The sequence below is a fragment of the Dasypus novemcinctus genome, chromosome 13, assembly GCF_030445035.2.
Source record: "Dasypus novemcinctus isolate mDasNov1 chromosome 13, mDasNov1.1.hap2, whole genome shotgun sequence".
Classification (NCBI taxonomy): domain Eukaryota; kingdom Metazoa; phylum Chordata; class Mammalia; order Cingulata; family Dasypodidae; genus Dasypus; species Dasypus novemcinctus.
Window position 1 is genome coordinate 92010128 of NC_080685.1, and position 16578 is coordinate 92026705.

Consider the following 16578-nt stretch of genomic DNA (forward strand, 5'->3'; position numbering starts at 1 on the left):
CCCCACAGAAAAAGAGATCAAAAGAAGATACTATGAACTAATTTATACTAAAAAACTAGACAATGTAGATGAAATGGAAAAATTCCTAGGAACATACAAACAACCTACACTGACCCTAGAAGAAACAGAAAACCTCAACAAACAAATCACAAGTAAAAAGATTGAAACAGTCATCAAACAGCTTCCCAAAATGAAAAGTTCAGGACCAGGTGGTTTCACAGGTAAGTTTTACCAAGCATTCAAAGAAGATTTAATACCAATATTACTCAAATTCTTCCAAAAATTGAACAAGAAGGAACATTACCAAACTCATTCAATGAAGCCACGATCACTCTAAAACCAAAGCTAAATAAAGATATTATGAAAAAAGAAAATTTCAGATCCATTTCCTCTAATGAATTCAGATGCAAAAATCCTAAATAAAATACTTGCTAATTGAATCCAACAGCACATTAAAAAATTATTCATCATGATCAAGTGGGTTTTTCACCAGGCATGCAAGGGTAGTTCAAAACAAGAAAATCAGCATATTCACCACATTAACAAATCAAAGGAGAAAAATCACATGATCTTATCCATTGATGCAGAAAAGATATTTGACAAAATACAGCATCCTTTCTTGATAAAAATTCCTCAAAAGATAGGAATTGAAGGAAACTTTCTCAACATGATAAAGGCTGTATATGAAAAAACCCACAGCTAACATTTACTCAGTGGTGAAAGACTGAAAGCTTTCCCATTGAGATCAGGGACAAGACGAGGCTGCTCATCGTCACCACCATTGTTCAATGTAGTGCTAGAGGTTCTAGCTAGAGCAATCAGGCAAGAAAATGAAATAAAAGGCATCCAAATCAGAAAGGAAGAAGTAAAACTTTCTCTATTCACAAATGATATGATCCTATATCTAGAAAGTCCCAAGTACAACGAAGCTGCTAGAGCTGATAAACAATTTCAATAGAGTGTCAGGATACAAGATCAATATGCAAAAATCAGTGGTGTTTCTATACAATTGTAATGCACAATCTGAGGAGGAAGTCAGAAGAAAATTCCATTCACAAATAGCAACTAAAAGAATCAGATATTTAGGAGTAAACTTAACCAAGGATGTAAAGCACTTATATTCAGAAAAGTAGAATGCATTACTAAAAGAAATTTTAAAAAGACCTAAATAATTGGAAGAAGAGTCCATGCTCATGGATTGGAAAACTAAATATTATTAAGATGTCAATTCTATCCAAATTGATATACACATTCAATGCAATCCCAATAAAAAGTCCACCAGCATTTTTTAAACAAACGGAAAACAAAATTATCAAATTTATCTGGAAGGGTAAAAAGCCCTGAATAACCAGAAACGTCTTAAAAAGGAAAAGGAAAGTTGGAGGACTCTCACTTCCAGACTTTAAATCATATTACCTAGCTACAGTGGTAAAAACAGCGTGGTATTGGCATAAAGATAGACACATAGACCAATGGAATTGAATTGATGGTTCAGAAACAGACCCTCACATCAGTGGCCAAGTGATTTTTGACAAGCCCATCAAGCCCACCCAGCTGGAACAGAAATGTCTATTCAAAAAATGGTGTGGGGAGAACTGGGTATACATAGCCAAAAGAAAGAAAGAAGATCCCTATCTCACACCTTATACAAAAATTTACTCAAAATGGATAAAAGATCTAAATATAAAAGCCAAAACCATAAAGCTCCTAGAAGAAAATGTTGGGAAACATCTTCAGGACGTGGTGGTAGGTGGTGGATTATTAAACCTTACACTGAAAGCATGAGCAATGAAAGTGAACATGGATAAATGCGATCTCCTGCAACTTAAATACTTCTGTGATTCAAAGGACTTCATCAAGAAGGTGAAAAGGCAGCCCACTCAATAAGAGAAAATATTTGGAAACCACATATCCAATAAGGGGTTGATTTCCATTCTATATAAAGAAATCATACAACTCAACTATAAAAGAGCAAGCAATCCAATTAGGAAATGGGCAAAATATTTAAATAGACATTTCTACAAAGAGGAAATACAAATGGCCAAAAAGCACATGAATAAATGTTCCATATCACTAGCTATTAGGGAAATGCAAATCAAAACAACAAGATACATTTAACACCACATAGAATGGCCATTATTAAAAAAACAGACAGCAATAAGTGCTGGAAAGGATGTGGAGAAATAGGAACACTCCTTCACTGTAGGTGGGACTGTAAAATGGTGCATCCTCTGTGGAAGACAGTTTGGCAGTTTCTCAGGAAGCTAAATATAGAACTACCATATGATCCAGCAATTCCTCTACTGGGAATATATCCAGAAGAACTAAAAGCTATGACATCAAAGACATCTGCACACCAATGTTCATAGTGGCATTGTTTACAATTGCCAAAAGATGGAAACAACCCAAGTGTCCATCAACCAATGAATGGATAAACAAAATGTGGCATGTGCATACGATGGAATACTATGCTGCAGTAAGAAGATATGAAATTGGGACACATATGATAATGTGGATGAATCCTGAAGACATTATGCTAAGTGAAGTAAGCCAGACAAAAAAGACCAAATATTGCATGGTCTCATTAATATGAACTAAACACAAAGAATAAACCTATGGAGTTAAAACCTAGTGTATAGGTTATTAGGAGATAAGAAGAGGGTTGAGAATAAGTGAAGTTTAATGTATGTAGAAGTTTTAATTAACTTGACTGTAAAAGTGTGGAAATGCATAGAAGAGTTGATGGTAATACATTATAGTGAGTAGCAGTTGGTTTATAAATGGGATTGTGGCTGAAAAGGGTAGCCTGGGAAAGTAAATGTCAATTGAAAGAAAGCTGAAGAATAACCTAGGGACTGAATAACACAGTGAATCAAGAGGTGGATGAGAACTGAGGTTGAAGATACGAATGCACGAGTGTCCTTCTGTGAGCTAGAGCAGACAAACAAACATCATTATTGCAGGGTGGTGGGAATGTGAAGAAGCGTGGGAAAACTGCGTGACCTATAGACTGTGTTTAACAGCAATACTATAATTCTTGCATCAATGCCAGAGATGTACTGTGTTGATAACAGAGGTGTATGGAAAAAGTATGCCAAATATACGCTATGGGCCATGGTTGGTGGTAAAACTCTGATGATATCTCATTACCTGTAACAAATGTTCCACCACAGTGTGGTGTGTCGGTGAAGGGGTGTTGTATGGGAATTCTACATACGTGCATGATTGTTTTGTAAATTCACAACCTCTGTAATAAAAATATATTTTTAAAAAATAGGGTGGGTTGGGGGGAGAATACACCAAAAGCAATATAGGAGCTATAGTTAGTAATAATATTTTGATGATGCTCTTGCATAGTTTGTAACAAATGTTTCACAACAATGCAAGGTGTTGGTGGAAGGGTGATGTATGAGACTCCTTATGATGTTATGCATGTTTATTTTGTAAGTTCACAATCTTTACTATACATTTATTATTTATGCATATTCATGTATGAATTATATACTTCAATAAAAAATATATTTTACAATAAATAAATTAGATTGCTATACACTGGCAATGAATACAGGGAAACCAACATTTAAAATGCAATACCATTTAAAATTTCTCAAACGAAAAAAAATACTTGGGTGTAAATCTAATAAAAATGCACTAGAATTATATGATGAAAACTACAAAAAAACTGATAAATCAAAGAAGATGTAAGTAGATGGAGAGACAACTGTATTCATGGTTGGAAGACCCAATATAGTAAACATGTCACTTCTCCTCAAATTGATACACAGGTTTAACACATTTTTATCAAAACCCCAGCAAGATTTTTTTTGTAGATATAAACAAGATTATTCTAAAATTTATATGGAAAGGCAAAGGATCTAGAAGTTTTTAAAAAGGAAAGTAAATCTACCTAATTTTGAGACTTATTACATGGGTCCAGTAATCCAGAGCACGTAGGGTTGCAGAGTCAGAGACACAGAGACCAATAGAACAGAACAGAGAAGGCAGAAATAGACCCAAAAAGTATGACCAACTGAGTTTTGACAAAGGCGCAAAAGCAATTCAAATGGAGGACAGTTTTAATATTTGCCAAAGTTTAGGGACAGTGGGAAGAAGGGAGGTGGGTATGGCTATAATGGGATAGTACTATGGTCATGGGATAGTCCTGAATCTTAATTGTGATTCCATATATGATAAAATGACATAGAACTAAATACTCCCTTTGTACTAATGTCAACTTCCTAGGTTTTATATTGTACTATATTATGTAAGATATAATGAATGGGGGAAACCAGATGAAGCATACACTGGACCCCTCTGTACTACTTTTGCAACTTCTTGTGAATCTATAGTTATTTCAAAATAAAAAGTTTTTTAAAAAGCCAGTCAGTGAAATTCACCATATTAACAGATTAAAGAAGAGAAACCATGTGTTCATTTGAATAGATGCAAAAAAAAAAAAGTCATTGATAAAACTGATAAAATTCACCATTGATTAATAATAAAGGGCGGGAAACGGACTTTGGCCCAGTGGTTAGGGCGTCCGTCTACCATATGGGAGGTCCGCGGTTCAAACCCCGGGCCTCCTTGACCCGTGTGGAGCTGGCCCATGCGCAGTGCTGATGCGCGCAAGGAGTGCCGTGCCACGCAAGGGTGTCCCCCGCGTGGGGGAGCCCCACGCGCAAGGAGTGCGCCCGTGAGGAGAGCCGCCCAGCGTGAAAAGAAAGTGCAGCCTGCCCAGGAATGGCGCCGCCCACACTTCCCGTGCCGCTGACGACAACAGAAGCGACAAAGAAACAAGACGCAGCAAATAGACACCAAGAACAGACAACCAGGGGAGGGGGGGGGGAATTAAATAAATAAATAAATCTTTAAAAAAAAAATAATAATAATAATAAAGGGCATCAATAAAAATACAATAACTTAACCATGGGAAACTAAATATTTTCCCCCTAAGATTGGAAATGAGGCAAGGATATCCATATACTCTATTCCTATTCAATATGTTACTGGAAGTCATATCTAGAATAATAAAAGAAAACTAAATTGAAAGGGAGAAATAAAACTTCCTCTATTCACAGACTATATTGAAAATCCCAAAGTGTCTGCCAAAAAAGCTACTAGAATTAATAAGCGAGTTTAGCAAAATCATAGGATACAAGGTCAGTACACAAAATTCAACCTTATTTCTATATACTAATAAATGAACAACTGGAAATTCTACTTTTTAAAAAGAGTGTCATTTATGATATCATGAAACATGAAATACTTAGGTAAAATCTTTCATATTATGTGCTAGATCTATCTATGTGCTGAAAACCATAAAACGCTAATGAAAGAAAGCAAAAGATCTAAAATCCAGTCCAAATCATTGACAAGCTGATTCTGAAATGACATGGAAAGGCAAAGGAATAAGAATAGCCAAAACAATTGTGAAAAAGAAGAGCAAAGAAAGTCTTCTTAGGAAGACGCATACTACCTGATTTCAAGACTTACTACATAACTGCTATAATCAAGACAATGGTGTGGGAGAAAGTATAGACATATAGATGGTGGCATGCTGGTTTCAACACATACTGGTTTGGAGAGCTGTTATATTTTCTGAGACTTTCTGATGTTCATTAAAAATTAAAATAAAAATTATATAAACTTACAGTTAAATAAATCATATTTAAAGCAAAGGTAATATATACCCAAAACATACCACTTCCTAAGAATTTGGCCATTTTTTGCTACTCTCTATGATCTTGAGGTGATCTACAGCTATTGTAGCTACATATTATGTGACAACTTATTTCTGGATTCTTAATTCTATTCTATTGATCTATATGTCTAAACATATGTTAGTAACACAGTCTTGATTACTGCAGTTTTAGTATTTTTTTTGGTTTTTTTTAGGAGATATCAGGGATTGAACCCAGGACCTTGTGCATGGGAAGCAGATGCTCAAACCATTGAACTACACCTGCTCCCCAATGAGAGTTGATTTTGTTTGTTTGTTTCTTTTGTTCAGGAGGTACTGAGGATTGAACCTGGAACCTCGTACATGGGAAGCAGGCACTTAACCACTTGAAACTGAGAAGTGCGAATCCTCCAACTTTATTATTTTTCAAGATTGTTTTGCGTATTCTGGGTCCCTTGAATTTCCATATGAGTTTTTGGATCAGCTTGTCAGTTTTTGCAAAGCCAGCCAGGATTTGGATAGGGATTACATTGAATCTTTTAAATCAGCTTGGGGAGTACAGCCATCTTACAATATTAAGTCTTCCAATCTGTGAACATGAGATACCATTCCATTTATATAGGTATTCCTTAATTTATTTCAATGATATTTTGTAATTTTTGTTGAAGTTTTGCATTTTCTTCGTTAAATTTATTTCTGAGTATTTACTCTTTTGATGCTATTTGTTTTCTTAATTGCATTTCAGACTGTTCATTGCAAGAGTGTAGGAATACAATTAATTTTTATATCTTAATCTTGTATCCTGCAGGCTTGAGGGACCCATTAACTCTAATAGTTTTTTCAGGGATTCCTTAGGATTTTCTATACAGGAGATCATATCATCTATGAAAACAATCTGTGTTTTAACAAGTCTCTCAAGTGTTTCTGATGAATGCTAAAAGTTTGAGAGCATCGTATTAATCCCATTTCTTTCTAAGAATATAGAGAAACTTAACTCCCATTGTATCCCTTCCTTCTTGCTTCCTTGCTTCACATAGATTCTGTAAGCAGGTGGACTTTAATGTAGAAGCAGTACAGTGCAGTATGATAGTGTAGAACGACCAAGTAAATATAGATAACAGTATATTGGGAGCTGTGTCTTTTCCAGCTACTATTTCTTCCCCCCACCCCTTGTTTTTCAAAATTGTTGCCCTTTGTAAATGTAGTGCTGCACTTTCACCTGTTAGAAGACGAGAAGACCAAAAAGTTTATAGGTAAGATTTAGGGATATAAGAATTTAGGGAATTGTCTTTGATTGAATTGTATGCCCCAGTGTGGACACATTGTTGGTCTTGGTCTACATTCTGGTGGGTGTGAACCACTATAAATAAGATCTCCTCAAGATGTTACTCTAGCTAAGGCGTGGCCCTGCTGATTCAGTTTGGCCTTTAATCCAGATTACTGGAGTCCTTTACAAGCAGAGTGAAAGTCAGAGAGAGAGAGAAGCCAGGGGGAGCAGCCGGAAGCTGGAAGTCAATGGAATGCAGAGGAGAAAGGAGAAGACTCTGCCTTGAGCATTGCCATTTAAGAAGCCAAAAAACTGACAACCAGTAAGATGGCAGCAGAGTAAGGAGCTCCTAGAGTCAGCTCCTGCTACAGGGCAGTTGGTAAGCACCCAGATCTATCTGAGCTAGCTAAAGCACCTGTTTGGGGACTTCAGGATGTCAGAAGGGCATCCCGCAACATCCTTGAAGGAATGGAAGGAGGAGGCTGCCCATCTGCAGAGAAGACTTATAAGTAGAGGCTCCATGCCCCGGAGGCGAGTGCCCATCCTCCACTGGAGGCACAAGCCACCTCGGGGGCTGTTCCATGGTTGGAATTGAAAGCTCCACTTCCCCAAAATGGGGGAGGAAGAGACGGTTGGGCACCAACTTCGGCTACTGATGAGTAAATTCAGCGGGCTAAAGTATAATCCTGAGAACAGCTAAAGTTTGAGCCTGTTCAAGTAGAAAGAGGCCGGGAGCCACCATCTTAACGCCACTCCTGGCACGAGGGGAAGCAGGGTGAACTGGGAATCCCAGTGCTAGTGGGGACCAGCTTCTTTCCATCCAGGTCAGATTGCAGCTCTAGCCTAAGCCCCAGTGCCACCTCTGACAGGGAGGAAACTGCAGTGACCTGCGCCAGCCTCTCTGGGAAATTGCCGGCCAAGCCATGGAGGCCAGTGATTATCCTACTCTGATGGCACAAGCCACCCCAGAGCTGTTCTGTGATTGGAATTGGAAGCTCCATTTCCCAAAAATAGGGGAGGAGGAGACGGTTGGCTGCCGATTTCAGCTACTGATTGGTAGACTCGAATAACCCAAGGAACAGTTGGAGTGTGAATCGGTCCAAGTTGGAAAGGAAAGAGACCGGTGGCCACCATTTTGTCTCCACACCCAGCCTGAGGGGAAGCTGGGCAGAACAAATATCACAGTGATGGGTGGAACCGATTTCTTTCATGGAAACTGGCCTGCAGCCCTATCCTAGGCTTCAGTTCTACCTCTAGCAGGGAGCAGGCTGGCTAGCTCTGCACTAGCCTATCTAGGTAACATTGGGTACCTTTGGCTGCCACAAACTGAATAATCTGAAGTCTACCAGGGCAACTGCGGTCATCTTGGACCTGCACTGCATAGATTGCTGCTCGCATCTGCAGCTCTATCCCCGCCCCAGGCAGGGGAGAAAGGGGCGTAAAGCTTTATCAGTCTTTCTGGGCAACCACAGTCTTGGCCTGCACCACTTGGATTATTCTACGTAGCTATGACTCTGTCCCTACCTCTGGGAAAGGAGAAAGTTGGGGAAGCTTCATTGGCCCCTGGGGCAATAAGGGCAGCTTGAGCCTCTACAGTTTATAGCACCAATTACAACCTTGGCTCCTACTGCACAACTAGCAATGGAGAAAGGGCAGGAAGCCCTAAACTAAAGAGAAAAACTGCACCCAGAAAAAATGCTCTAGTAAGCCAGATACCAAGACACCAACAAAAAATTACAATCCATACCAAGAAACAGGCAGATATGACCCAGTCAAAGGAAAAAGGTACAACATAAGAGGTATGCTGCAATTCTTAAGCGTTTGCATTGTCAGGTGAACAAGCTTCAGTCAAATAGAAGACAATGGCAATAGAGCATTCAACATCTGGAAAAAAACTGCAGCTGAACTAAGAAAATGCATCAGAATGCAAGAATAACATTGTCATAGAGCAAAGTGGAGTGTAGACCCTGTCAACTCCAATTATAGGACAGAACGTTGAGAAAATTCTTTTGTTTCTTAACAACGAAATTCCATTATTAGAAGCCTGTCTTAATGGTAGATATAGTTTCTCTTTTTTTAGTGTCAGTTATCCATTAACTGATTAAAGTTCATACCAACCCTACAGCTGATAGCAGTAGATAGAAAATAGGAATGCTTACTGGGGAATAGTAGAAGACAATATGAATGGTTTGTGTTTGTGCAAAAAATGTACTTATGAACACCTGTTTATAACCTTGTTGCATTCACCACCATATGGAATAAAAATTTTAGAAGTAAAAGGAAAAAAAAAAAAAGTCAAGAAACTCCAAAGATTGTCAGCCAGCCAGAAGATAGTGAGCCCAGGAGGAAGCAAGCCTTCTAGCCTCTGAAGCTGCAATTCAGTAAATTCCTGTTGTTAAACCAGCCCAAAAGTATTTGTTTTAGCAGCTGGGAAACTAATATAGGAATATACCATATGGCCCAGCAATTCCAACTCCTAGATACTTACACAAGATAAATAAAGCTTATGCCCATATAAAGATTTATACACAATGTTCATAGTAGCTCTATTCACAATGGCTCAAAAGTGAAAACAGCCCAAATGTTCATCAGCAGACAACTGGATAAACAAATTGTAGAATATACATTCAGTGAACTCCTTTACCAGCGGTTCTTAACTTTTTTTGTTCCAGAGACCCCTTTACCAGTCAGGTGAAAACCACGTGACCCTTATTAAGTCCACACTATACTGTATATTATTTCATAAATATATCACACCCACACCAACAAGTCCCCACAAGAATTTTTTTTTTTTTTAATTTCAATTCAAGCTCACAGACCCCCTGGTTAAGAACCCCTGTCCTATACTTCAATAAAAAAGGATAAGGGAAGCAGATTTGGCTCAATGGATAGAGCATCTGCCTACCACATGGGAGGTCCAGGGTTCAAAACCAGGGCCTCCTGACCCATGTGGTGAGCTGGCCTACACACATTGCTGATGTGCACAAGGAGTGCTGTGCCATGCAGGGGTGTCCCCTGCATAGGGGAGCCCCACATGCAAGGAGTGTACCCCATAAGGAGAGCCATCCCGCATGAAAAAATTGCAGCCTGCCCAGGAGTGGTGCCACACAGATGGAAAGCTGATGCAGCAAGATGACGCAACAAGAGACACATAGGAGAGAAAATAAGAAGACATAGCAGAACAGGGAGCTGAGGTGGTGCAAGAGAGTAATCACCTCTCTCCCACTCTGGAAGGTTCCAGGATCGGTTCCTGGAGCCACCTAATGAGAATGCAAGCAGACACAGAAGAACACACAGCGAATGGACACAAGAGAAGACAACTGGGGTGGGGGTGGGGGTATAAATAAATAAATCTTAAAAAAAAAAAGTTCAGAGCAGAGAGCATCTTCTGGGGCTCTGGACAAAACTCTAGAGATACCCATGAGTTGCTTTAGAAGTCTGAGGGAAACAGGTAACTTTCCAGAGCCCAACAGAAATATGCTTCCCTATCTCTTCAGCTTCTTAAGGGAACTCAGCCTAGGAGAACTGAATTTCTAGGTCTCAAGGAAAAGATCAGACTTTTGTCTTAAACAAACAAACAAACAAAAATGAAGAGTCCCCACATCAGAGCGGCCAGCAAGTACAATTTTGGGGGGACTAGGGAAAAGTAAGACTGAAGGATTCCAATTACAAGAGCATAGTTTCTACAATTCTTGTAACATCTTCACTGAGGGCCTACTATGTGCAAGGCAGTGTACTTGGCGTGGAGAATATGAAGATTAATAATAAAACAAGATCCCTGTCTCAGGGACTGAAACACGCCATGCACACATCATTAATAATCAGGGCCTGAAGGAAACACCTGAATTTCTTTCAAATCCAGACGTTTGTTCATCATTTATTCAGAGGCTGACCTGAGCTGGGCAGGAGGAAAGGGCAGCGAAGAGGTCTCAAGCTTTCAATCCCTTAGATCCTTGTAGATAACTGGGCTTGCCCTCTTTAGGAGGCAGATTAGGGATCGTCAGTTTTTCTCACTGCCTCTTGGCAATCTCACACATCCCACAACTGTTCCTACCAAGTACTTATCCAAGTATTTCTAGGCATATATGGTTTTCTCTGTGAGAGTAATCCAATTATAATGCAATTAAAATACAATTTTCTCCATCTCCTTACATTTCCAGTTAATTTAACTCCCCTGATGGATTAGCTTCCTGAGAAATCTTTGATTGGAACACTCCTTGACCCAGCTTTTATTATACTATAAAGAGGTACACGACATTAGAGAACACAGAGGCATAGTGGTGGAGCCCAAGCTTCTGTTCTTAAATTATCACGCATAAGAAATAAGGCAGGAATTGTTTCATAGAGCTCGGGAGGAGTTTTTGAGGGGATGGGAAACCTGCCCCTTTGGTCATTCAGGTGACACGGTAAGATGCATTTTAAAGTCTGGTGCCCAGGCTTTTGAGATTTGGGAAGGTTAAAGACTTCTATTGATGGTAAGCAAGTGATCCTGATGTGGACTTTCAGAATTCAAGTGTCACTGATAAACTTGATGCCCAATGTCTAGCTGTGGCAGGTATCTGTTTTGCTGAGCAGTATCTGTTTATCCCTTTTCTGGAACCCACTGTAGCAATTTCCTTCTGGAGAGTCCCTGCTCCCTAACTCTCTGTCCAATGTGCTTCAAGTGACATTCTCCTGCTGACTAATCAATCAGAACACTGCTTTATCATGGCCACGGATTGGTTCAAAGATGGACCCAATCTGGGACCCAGAATTGCCTCCCCAGGAAGGTGAAAGGATTCGCTCCTGCGGGACCCACTGAGGACCTGCCCATGGCTCAAGGACTACCCGGCCCCGTCTGCTGCTTGTCTGGTTGTGAGTGAAAACCTAGGGGAAGTCAATTGTCAACTGAACTATTGACAATGCAACCACCAGAGGAGTTTAACATGTAGAATAAAATTTGTGGAAATTTTTGAAGAACTGGAGAGACCAGCATGGATCAAGAGCCTCCTTACACTATTGAACACACAGAGGAGGAGTTAGTGAACTTGAAAGAGGCAGGTACAGACTTTACTCAGGAAGAATGGGCCTTGATGCAAACATTCCAGAGAAAGCTGTTCAGAGATGTGATGCTGGAGAATTATCAGACATCTGGTCTCAGTGGGACAACAGGTCTGCAAACCAGATGTACTTTCCTAGTTGGAGCAAGGAGAAGAACTGTGGGGAGAAGGAATTGGATTTTTCCAAAGCCAGAATTCAGTTGTTTCAGGCAGGGAAAGTGGCCTTAAAAAAACAAATGCTTTCCCTGCTACAGGAAAAACACATCTACCTTCTTGTCATCGAAGCAGAAATCTCATATTCAAAAGAATGGTATTACATGTAGTGAATTGCCAGAAGATTTTACTCACATGTCCAGAGTGACTCAACATATGTCAAATCACAAGGGAAAGGATGGAGCCAATCAAATGAGACTTTGTGGGGCTGTTGTGAGAGCCTTCCCACCAAGTTCAACCTGAAACTGCTAGTCACCATCTTGTTTGCACAAAAGAAGACTGAGACTGAAGCCAGCATGATGTGCAGAGACAAGAAATGGAAAGAGAATAGGCACACATTTTTTCAACGCATTTGTGAAAAATGTCTACAATAAATTGTCTTTAAGTGGACTGAGTTGGGTGTTTTTATACTTCCAGTGGAAAGCGTCTGACCTGTACGCTGGGTGATAGAAACCTGGCTTCCTTGGCCCAGGTGCCATGGATAGAGCAGGCTTTGTGGGCTCCGAAGGTCCAGGTGAACTGGTAGGGCTAGCGCCTCCAAGACCTGCACTGGTAATTTCCAAACCTGAGTAATGAACAGCAGCTACAATGAAAAGATTGGCAGAGCTCCTTACATGGAAAAGTTTTAGCATTCAACATAGTGGGAGAGAAGGTAGGCAGGAATTGGTATTTTTCAAAATTACCCAATCTCATTTATCTATTGCTGCATCCCAAAACTTAGTGGCTTAAAAATAACAATTATTTTATATATTCATAATTCTTAAGGGGTTGTCAATTTGGGTTAGACTCAGCTGGATGGTTCTTCTGCTAGCTTCATGTGGGGCCATTCATGCTGTGGTCATCTGGCAACTCAACTCCAGTGGATCGTCTAAGACCGCCTCTCTCACTTGTCTCGCAGTTGGTGTCAGCTGAGGGCTCTCCAGCAATCCAGCTCAGACTTGTCCACATGGTGGCAGCATCCAAGAGCACAAGAGCAGAAGCTCTGCAGTATCTAGAGGCCTGAGCTTATAAGTCACACGACTTCCTCCACATTCTTTTGGCCAAAGTAAGTCAGACAGCTAGCCAGATTCACAGACTGGGAACATAGCCTCTGCCACTCGATGGGAGTAGCTGTGAAGAAACTGTACCATGTTTATAATCTAGCACAGTACACCTCAGGCTCCTAAACTTTAATGTAACAAATTACCAAATTTAGTGACTTAACACAACTTATCATCTTACAGTTCTGGAGGTCAGAAAAATCCTAAAGTTCAGGTGTCAGCAGGGCTGCATTCCTTCTGGAGGCTGTAGGGGAGAATCACTTTCCTTGAGTCCACCCCTTTTTTAAAAGATTCATTTAGGGAAGCGGACTTGGCCCAATGGATAGGGCGTCCGCCTACCACGTGGGAGGTCCGCGGTTCAATCCCGGGCTTCCTTGACCCGTGTGGAGCTGGCCCATGTGCAGTGCTGATGCGCGCAAGGAGTGCCCTGCCATGCAGGGGTGTCCCCTGCCTAGGGGAGCCCCACGCGCAAGGAGTGCACCCCATAAGGAGAGCCGCCCACTGTGAAAGACAGTGCAGCCTGCCCAGGAATGGCACCGCCCACACGGAGAGCTGACACAACAAGGTGACGGACACATCAAAAAGAAACAGATTCCTGTGCCGCTGACAGCGGACAAAGAAAAACACGCAGCAAACAGACACAGAGAACAGACAACTGGGGGGGGGGGAGGGGAAAGAACTACATAAATAAATAAAATCTTAAAAAAAAAAAGAGACCAAAGGAATTGAAAGACCAGTAGGAGTGCCACAATTTGGACCATCTCTAGCCTGTAATAAATGGGTTAATTTATGTAACAACAAAAGAAAAACACAAAACAAAACGAAAAGAATAATTTATAGCAACAAAACTATTTTAAACTTAATAACCTACTAACAGGTGTTTGGTCACGAAATTCAGATGAATGGGGCCACAGGAATATTTTCATAATCTGTCCCTCTCAATCAGCTGTGGTTATGTTCTGAATGTTCCAACGGTTTTCAAATTTCCTGGAATAGTTCCATTTGTTTGTTTGCTACAGGTTCCTTATTTTGCAGATGTATTAGAACAGGTTCCAAAGCACAGGCAGGCATCCTACATGACTCTTGGTTAATCCATGCCAGGTAAATCTGGCTTTAGCTGCGTGGATAAAGATAATGGCAAATTTTATTTTATTATTTTTTTAAAGGCAGTACTGGTGATTGAACCTGGGAATCTTGTACATGGGAAGTAGGAGTTCAAATCACTGACCTAAGAGCTAAATCCGCTTCCTGATGATGGCAACGTTGAGTTACTCTTGAGTGGGGCTTTGGAGGGGAAGAAAGGGCAGCAATAGTTTAGAAGCTCACAGCTGGAGGACCTAGAGCAGCAGCCCAGTCAGCATGCTACATCCCCTAGTGAATTTTTTTTTTAAGATTTATTTTATTTATTTCTCTCCCCTTCCCCCTGTTGTCTGCTCTCTGTGTCCATTCACTGTGTGTTCTTCTGCCTCCGCTTGCATTATCAGGCGACACTGGAAAACTGTGTCTCTTTTTGTTGCATCATCTTGCTGCATCAGCTCTCCAGGTGTGCGGTGCCACTCCCAGGCAGGCTGCGCTTTTTTCATGCAGGGCAGCTCTCCTTGTGGGGTGCACTCCTTGCACATGGGGCATCCCTACGCGGGGGCACTCCTGCGAGGTACAGCACTCCCTGCGGCGGCAGTACTGTGCATGGACCAGCTCACCACATAGGTCAGGAGGCCCTGGGGATAGAACCCTGGACCCTCCACATGGTAGGCGGACACTCTATCAGTTGAACCATGTCCACTTCCCGCCCCTAGCGAATTTTAACCCAGCCACACTGTAATAAAACAGGGGTTCTTTGAAGAAACTATGGCAAGTATTTGGCTCACTAGAGTCAGGGACTTATGAAGCCCCAGAGCCCTCCAAGAGTTCTCAGTCTCTTAATTTACCAGATGACCATGGGAACAAATGGCTAAAGACAAAGGAGGCCTCTGTTGCCCAACTCAGGGTAGGAAGATGAGTCGGAATGCTTCAGGTTTGCTCCAGGTTTTAAACACAGACCGGAGATGCAATCCTATTAAGAGGAGTGATTCAGAATGAGGTAAGGAAACTTGTGGGGACAAGTTCCATTAGAATGTTTAGGTAGTGGTCTGAGATGTCCACATAAGTACTAAGAACAAGGATTATTCAATAGAATTATGCAACCTTAGAGCTAGAAGGGACTTCCGCAACCATCTAGCCCAAACCTTTTGTTGCTATGATACTCTTATCTTCAAACAAAAGCTTCCATAGAAGCCTCAACATACACCCATATGAAAGCAGGATTGCTCTGGTTGCTGAGTAGGCGAAGGATCAAGCAAAAGAAAAGAAAAAGCTTATTTACACAATTAGAAAGTTTTTAAGAAATCATCACGGAAGAAAACTTTTAAATTTATATTTATATCATAGAGGCTAAAGCAACATTGGTTATGAAGAATAGTTTCCCAAACCGACATATTCTTAATTTATAATGAGCCTTGGGATTTATTTAGAGCTTTTGGAGCTCTAGGGACGTTGTTTTACATGGAGGCATGAAAACAGAGTATGACCTTTAGTTTCACGAAAATTTTCTTGGATGGAAATGTGAAGGTTTTTGGGACGGTTATGCTGACTTGGAACAATGAATCTCCAGGCTCCACCAGGTGGCGCCCGCGTTTAGCTTTCTTGAGTTTTTGCAAAGGTTTGGTTCTCCGGGTCACAAGGCCCTCTGCTTTGGAGGTTCAGAAAACCTATTTGGGTGTCACGCTTAAGAAAACACTCGTGTTAACCTCCTTCCTTTTCACTTGCGTTCTAATAATCGAAATCCGCATAACGTTGGTGTCCTCTGGACCTTCCAGAAAAAGGAAGGAAAAAAAAAACATTCTCAGGAAAAAACAGCAGAATAGGCAGTCTACCGAGGCGCCTGGGGCAGGGGAGGAACGCTGGCAATTTGAAGACTTATAGTTTAGGCTTCACCATTAATTCGCCAGATGAACATGAGCCCAAACATGCATGTCTTCTCTAGACCTCAGTTTCCTCATCCGTAAAATGAAAAAGTTAGAAGACCTCGAAGGCTCTTTGAACCCTGTCATCGGTGGCAACCTGTTGTAGGGGAATCAAACGCCAGAATCAATTCTGGTATGTTTACTGAGATTCAATAAGACGGCGCTCGTAAGAGCGAATACAGTGTCAATAAATGGGTTTATTATTATTGCTTCCTTAGGTATCTAACTCATTACCCACCCCGCAGTGGAACAAGCTGCAAAACAGAGATTGCAGCGAGAGTTTGAAACTCCAGGCTGCAAAGTGCCACCTAAGGGAAAGTAGACCCGGCGGTGGTCC